Raw genomic sequence first — 7,044 nt, forward strand, 5'->3', positions numbered from 1 at the left:
GGGGACAGCAGGGCAGGCCCTATGAGGACAGGCTATGGGACCTGAACCTGTTCAGCCTCCACAAGAGAAGGCTGAGGGGGGATCTACTGGCCTGTTATAAACTAGTCAGGGGGGATCAGCGGGCATTGGGGGAGTCATTGTTCCACCGAGCACCGCCAGGAGTGACCAGGAATAACGGTCACAAGCTGGCAGAGGGTAGGTTTAGGTTAGATATCAGGAGGCGCTACTTCCCAGTACTCTTTCCTGCCATGGCAGGGGGTCGGACTAGATGATCTGCTCAGGTCCCTTCCGACCCTAGAAATTATGAAACTATGAAACATGCCTACACATATATGTCACATTTATTAGGCACAGGCTGATGATCTGATGCTGTAAGTTATATGCCTGATAGTTCACACACTCATGTACATATAACCTTAGTAAAAAGGACCTTTCTTCATAACCTCACCATGTTTGTGTTCTTAGTACATGTGTGTGCATACGCACATAAGATAGCTTTTTTCATTTGGCAAGTGACATTTTCATTCTGGTGCAGCATCTATCCATCTTCTTTCTGGCAAAGCTGTCTGCCTTTCAGTCAGCATCTGACTAAAGATCAATGAGAGAAAGCTTTTTGAAGGTGCTTTCAGGTCCTGCGGCAAGGGAGATGATCAGAAAGCTGCCATAAGCTTCAGACCCACTTGACAAATGAGGAACTATTTTGGTGCTCTGTAAACTGCTGTCACATCAGTTACAAACACTAATTAGAACTACTTTGCTGCTGAAAGTGTCCAGTGCATTAAATACCACTCCTGTTTATTGCAATTAGCTTATCCATTGACTTACACTTCATACCACAGGACTATCAAAGATGGAAATGCATTGGGGATTATTTAATAATTTATAAAAGAAATTAGGACTGAATGGCAAATAGCTTTTGCCTGTTACCCTTTGACCTTTCATACCTTATATGGTTTGACACTCACACACAAAAATAGGCTCATCCTAGCTTTTGTTTAATTGGAGAAGAGTCACTACCTCAAGAGGCATAAGTAGCAAACATCAGTTTATTAGTGCTCTGTTCTCAGACTGGAGTGGATAAAGTAATACTGATTATTTTTGTGAAGCAATCTCCTATTAAAGTCATCATTATATTGTGCATTCTGCATACCATGAAGATTTTATGCCCTTCCCATATTGCTCCTAAAATGGTTCTTATTATTGATAAACCAGCAAAGCTGAATTAAACAAACCATAGTTTGTAGATTTCAGAATTGATAAAATTGCTTCTTAATGTTGTTTCTATCTTGTACTAGGCAAATTTGTAATTAACAAACTCTCAGTTGGTTAGTAAAATGTAAGACAAAATAAACTTGTACTGTTTTCTTTTATTTTTAAAGCAAGTCATGAGTTTTGATGCTTTTGAAGGCTTTAAGAATCAGGAATCAGGAAGGCTAAAATTTGTACTTGGTGCAGAAAATAGAACTATGGACCAGCTGTTAAGGGTGTCATGGATTTTCATTATAATCGCTGATTTTTAGTTGAAAGAGGAGCGGGGTGAGAGAGAGAGAGATGAGATTGTTGAGTAAATAAATAGATGGTTTAGCAATCGGAGCACACGACTTGAAGCCAAGAAGCCCTCACTTTTACTCCTGTTTTTCTAGCCTTGGACAAGACACTTCACCTCTGCTTCAGCCTCACACTTGCAAAATAGGAAAATTAATGCAGGTTTCACTTATGTACCTTACATGGATTGTGTAAGGATTAATTCATTAATGCTTGTAAGATGTCATTCTAATATATTATCATTATATCTTTGATTTCACTGTCATGGAGCTGAAAATCCATGTATATGGTATCTGTTCAAGTAATTTATCCCCTCCCCCCCCACACCCACATTAAAATGTATCTTAAGACAGCATGGAAACCTTTAAATCCCACTACTCAGACCCTATTAACATAGAGTCAAAATGCAAAGTCTTCCCAAAAGCTTTCGTTAAAGTACCAGACAAAAGATAAAAAGCAGCAACAGGTAAGAGACCTCTAAAAGCTTTTAATATAAAACACCTGTACAGACCCAGCTCTAAATCCACTAAATTTATTCTGTTTTAAAACCTCTTAGTATGTCCGTTCATTGATCACTACTGAATTCTTCTTTCTCTTAGTGCAGTCCTTTATAATTAATGATAGATGTTGGGCTATATATCACCAAACCTTTTGATAAGCAAATGTTTGTAGGAAAAGTCATGACTACTGTCTCTTTTTATTTTTAAGTGATGTTATTAATGAATATGAATAGATCAGCAAATCACTTTGTATATATGTGGGTAATACGCAAACTTCAGGAGGACTGGCTGGTTGGATTGTTTAAAGAAACCCCTAGAAGCATGCCTGCCTATCTGAATACCCTGAAATAAATCTGGCAAAACTAGGATGGAAATCATATATTCCCATAGAAAATCTACATAGTTTGACATTGGTGCCAGGGTTTTCATAGCATTAGTCAAAACCTGAATATTATTTAATGTCATTTTTGGTATCCATCTACTGCGTACCGGGTGTCACAGTATATTCCATTGCTGGCAAATTTCGACAGGGCAGTAGTAACTTATGCATTTACTGTTTCCCATGAGGTTTCATGTTCCTGTAAAATCAGCCATTTAGAAAAAAATGCAGTATTATTTTAACTGGCTATTTCATATGATATTGTGCAGAGACAATTCTTGTAAAAAAACAGCCTTTCTTCAGATGTCTTGTGCTGCATGTCATGCATTATAATGTCTTTTTTTCTGACAATATTTTAACAGTCAACACTGAGTTATATTTTTCCTCAGTTTAAAACCTCTCAGTGTTGACAGACCCAAACTTCTGAGCATGAAAGCTGATGCAAAATATTTAGGCAGTGGAACAGAGCATCTTTAGAGGAGTCCTCAGCCCGCCAGGGCAGGAGGTAAAAGATATGAAAAATAACTTTACTTATTAAAAGTCTTTTTCCTTTTATATATACATAATTTTCCAGTAAATATTTTATATACTATATTTTGGGGAAAGGTAATTGTTCCCAACATCCCATCTCCTATTACATATGATTAACTTAAAATATAACAGCCTCAGGATTCACCCTTTTTTCCTATGGTCCTACATCAGGATAGTACCAAAGTAGGTGCTTAATGTTAGATATTGAAGTTGAACAAACTGTATTCTCTATGTTTCTAAACAATAGGACTACAACAATGACTTTTACAATTGGAATTCACTACCTGATAAGCAGCAAAAACAAAAAGAACCTGTTTATAACTATTCTAGATTGGTGGTTCCCAATTTTGTTTTTTTACTCAAGGCATCCCTTGGAAAATGCCAGCTCTTAGCTGTCTCTCATTTTTTTGTCTACAGAAAAATAAAAGAGCAATTCTTCTGTTGCAAAGATCTCAGAAAGCCCACAATAGGTCACAATGTTTTTGACAGTGTAGATTCCTGTTTGAAATCTCTGGGTTTATCTTATGAATCACCTGGAGGTGTCTGCACACCCAACAGTGCTAATATTGCACGGTGTACATAAATAAATCTCATGGCACACTGCTTGAGAACCACCTTTCTAGAAGGACTGGGTACAAAAGAAAACTTAGCTGTTTTCAACAAAACAGCTGGGCACTTTTTGTGCTGCCAGAGACATTATAATGAAGGAGAGTTCCCTGAGAATCCTGTATTTTGTGCTCTACTTAAATTCTGTTTCCTTAGCATAAACTTTTAACTCCATTGGTGGAAAGCATGTGATTATGTTACATGGATCTTTTCAGTCAGCGTTCACTCTGAACTTCTTGAGTGAAACAGATGTGAGAGGCCTCTTGCATAATTTCTGGACCATCAGGGCTACAACATCACTCATAGTGCTGTATAAAATAGCTCAACCCATTTCACAGGCATTTTTACTCATTACAGTTTTTAATCATTCTCTCACAGCCTTGAAAACAATGCAGTAGAGTAGCTACTAGCTAGCTTTTCCCTTTTTATTTTTCCATGCATTGTTTCTGTTGATAACACAAGCATAGCATATTGCCTGCTATAGGCTGAACTAGAAACTTATTTGTGTTAGTGAAGACTATTGATTTACTGAGTCATTCTGTCACTAGTGCATAATTTTTTGCATTAAAGCAATACACAATATAAAGTTATCTAAATTCACATTTGTGTTTCATAAATGGAAAGCACATCTTTATATGAATAGCAATACAGTTGTGATCTAGTGCAAATGGCTAATTAAGTAGTGGTAAAGTTGCACTAATAATCTGTATTGTTAAGCTGCATTTCTAGTAACAGCACTACTTAAATAACATTTGGAAAACATTTTTGTGTAAACCTTTAATATGATCTAAAACAAAAAAGTGGCTTTGTGTCATTTTTACTTCTTGGTGGATGTATAAATGTATGAGGTGTTACTTGTTTTGCTTTCTTATTTACTGCTTTGTCTTCTTATTTTTACATTATCCTGATTTTTGTGGAAAGCAACAAATGTTTAAATATACTGTGCTGGTACCCAGAAACATAGTTACACTGGTTTGTCTATAGAATCCATTAATTAATAAGGTCTAGAAACATAAAAATGAAATAGACTGAATCCAAACTAGTGTGGCAATTATGTTAGATCACTTCTATTCTTTTCCTTCCCTGATATGAATTCTAAAGTGCTGTTCAGCTAAGTGAATTTAGATCTTTATCATGTTGCATATGTTCTGTTGGGCCAGCTCCTCTCCCTTCTTGAAGTAGCTCCATTCAAAAGGTAACCCTGGGTAAGCTGCCATAAGTCTGACACAAACCATCCTGCTGTTTCAGAGAGGGATGACTCATTGTGGGCTGGTACCAAGGTAATGAATGCTGGCTGCTGGCCTCTACTCTTCTGGTTAGAATCTCTTCCCCACTTCTACAGTTACAAGTCAGTATATAGCACTCAGACCATCATGTCTTTCAAACCAGCTGGGCTCCTAGATGTACTCTTGATCTGCAGGTCACATTCCCTTTAATTTGTGGCATTCAGGCCAATATGTTTACTATACTGGACTCAAAACCCTTTTTGCGCTTTGAAAACATCTTGCTTTTTTACTTGCATTGCAGAGCAAATTCTTATGTACCAGTGCAGCAAAGGAAAAGATTTTACCTTTAATATGCTTGGATGTTTGTAGCTATATAGCAATATTTTCCCAGTATAACTTCTTTGTACTTTAACAATGTACATGGTAAACATTAGCCCAAAATCTGTCTAAATAGGAAAAATGAAAGTCTGATTAGATGCTATCTGCTTGGTAGACAAAGTCTCTTTTTAAAACTAGAATCTTATCCAAGACAAATGATTTTGTGTTATGAGTAGTGTGGCAGAATTTTTTAAATCAGCTTTCACTGCCTTTGAAATACATTTGTTAATTGGAAATGAAATAAGTGGCTTCAAATTTCTGTAGATGCAGCAATTCTGGTTAATATTTTTCTAAATGATGCTTGAAAATAAATATGTGTATATCAAAAGTACTTGAGAGCATCTGAACATAAAAATGCTTAAGAAAAAATTGCTATTACATAAAGATATATAGATGCCATGATCAACTGATAGCCAATAATTCACTACTAATAAGTTCTAAAAAATGGATGACTGTAAAGTGTTTTATAAACCATTCTTTTCCAGTTGACATGTAGTTGGATTATGTGAACTGACTCACCATTTAAATGGGACTAGTGAGATTGGTGTGTTATTGATTCAGACAGTCCTTGACCTCAGGGATAACACTTGCTTTAGCAGAGGAAACTGACTTTTAGGTTAGAATTCACCATCTCTCTCTGTATCTCTGTTATTTGACAACAATGAAAACAAAAAGATTAGGAAAGCAAAGCATCAGTTAATACCAGCAAAGTCAAGCAGCTTTGCTTCAGAGGCTTGCTCTGATGAAATAGTACCAGTGTTCTCTCATAAGAAGAGTCAGGAGATTCTGGGGGATTTACAGTAATTCTGATTTGCATTTTGGCCCACATTGTTCTCTCTTTAATATAAAACCCACCCATTTTATTTTGTCATTCTTTTTATATATTCACTACAGTTGTGCTTGTAGCAAAGATTCAGACCCAAGGCAGCAAAGCCTCTCACTCAAGTTTGACTTGTAGCAGTTGCATGATCATGCCAGGGTTGCCAACTGTCAGTAAATTTACTGACTGTCAGTAAAAAATCAGGCTAAAAGTGGCTTTCAGTAAAGTTCATAGAAAACTTTACCCACCAGTAAAAACACTAAGCAGCCACAGCTTGATTGAACCTCCAAAAGACAGAATGCAGCAGTGCCACCTGGTGTCCAAGCAGGAGCACAGCACCCTGCGGAGTGTGTTTTCTCAGCCATGTGCTGCTGTATCCCAGGCTGTCTGTAGTACTATTAGGTCACAGGTAGGATTCCTTGGTGGTTCATTCTAAGACAAGGGGGAGCTGAGCCAGCAGAGGTAAGGCTGGTGGGGACAGAATGGTTCAGGATGCAGTTGGAGGGTATCCAGGTATGGGAGTGAGTAGAAGGTCCCTAGTTGGAGAGGGAGAGAAAGACATCACGGTGTAAGACCATTGCTGCAGTTGAGCAGGGGTGCCAACTCAAGAAAAAAATTTGTATTACAAACTTTTTTTTGCAAAGTTTGACATACAAACTTAAAATTTTCTACTTTGGTTTATGTTAAACCCATAAATTTGAACCCAGACCTTCTAACTGGGGCCTGGTATCAGGGCAGGGCCTGGTAGAAGAGTTTCATTTATATTATTTAAAATGTATATCAGTAAAAAACATGTGTCAGTTAAAAATGTTTGGTTGTCAATAAAAGGTTTGCAGATTGTCAGTTAAAAAAAATATTTGGGTTAGCATCCTGGATCATGCCCACTTTATGTTTCTGATCTCTCTGAGGATCAGCACCAATGTCCTATAGTTGCATGATTTTCAAACATGAGCTTTTGAGGTCTACATTCAAATTCACGTATGTGAATTAATGTATGGCTCAATGGTTGTAATACAAGCCTATCATGGCTGTTTATATATAAGAACAAAGTTAAATGTT

At 37.0% G+C, this 7,044-nt stretch overlaps 1 long non-coding RNA gene across 1 annotated transcript in view; it reads right to left on the reverse strand.

The window, feature by feature from the left end:
* The window catches only part of LOC109307625, a 12,411-nt gene extending 5,579 nt beyond the window's left edge, over positions 1–6,832 (reverse strand). The window contains exons 1-2 of the long non-coding RNA XR_002100321.1: positions 6,675–6,832; positions 5,283–5,287 (exon numbers count right to left, since the gene is read on the reverse strand). This is a non-coding gene — a long non-coding RNA (uncharacterized LOC109307625). The remainder of the gene's footprint in view (positions 1–5,282; positions 5,288–6,674) is intronic.
* Positions 6,833–7,044: the final 212 nt, after the last annotated feature.

The sequence above is a fragment of the Crocodylus porosus genome, unplaced genomic scaffold (assembly GCF_001723895.1).
Source record: "Crocodylus porosus isolate Cpor-Errol unplaced genomic scaffold, CroPor_comp1, whole genome shotgun sequence".
NCBI lineage: Eukaryota > Metazoa > Chordata > Crocodylia > Crocodylidae > Crocodylus > Crocodylus porosus.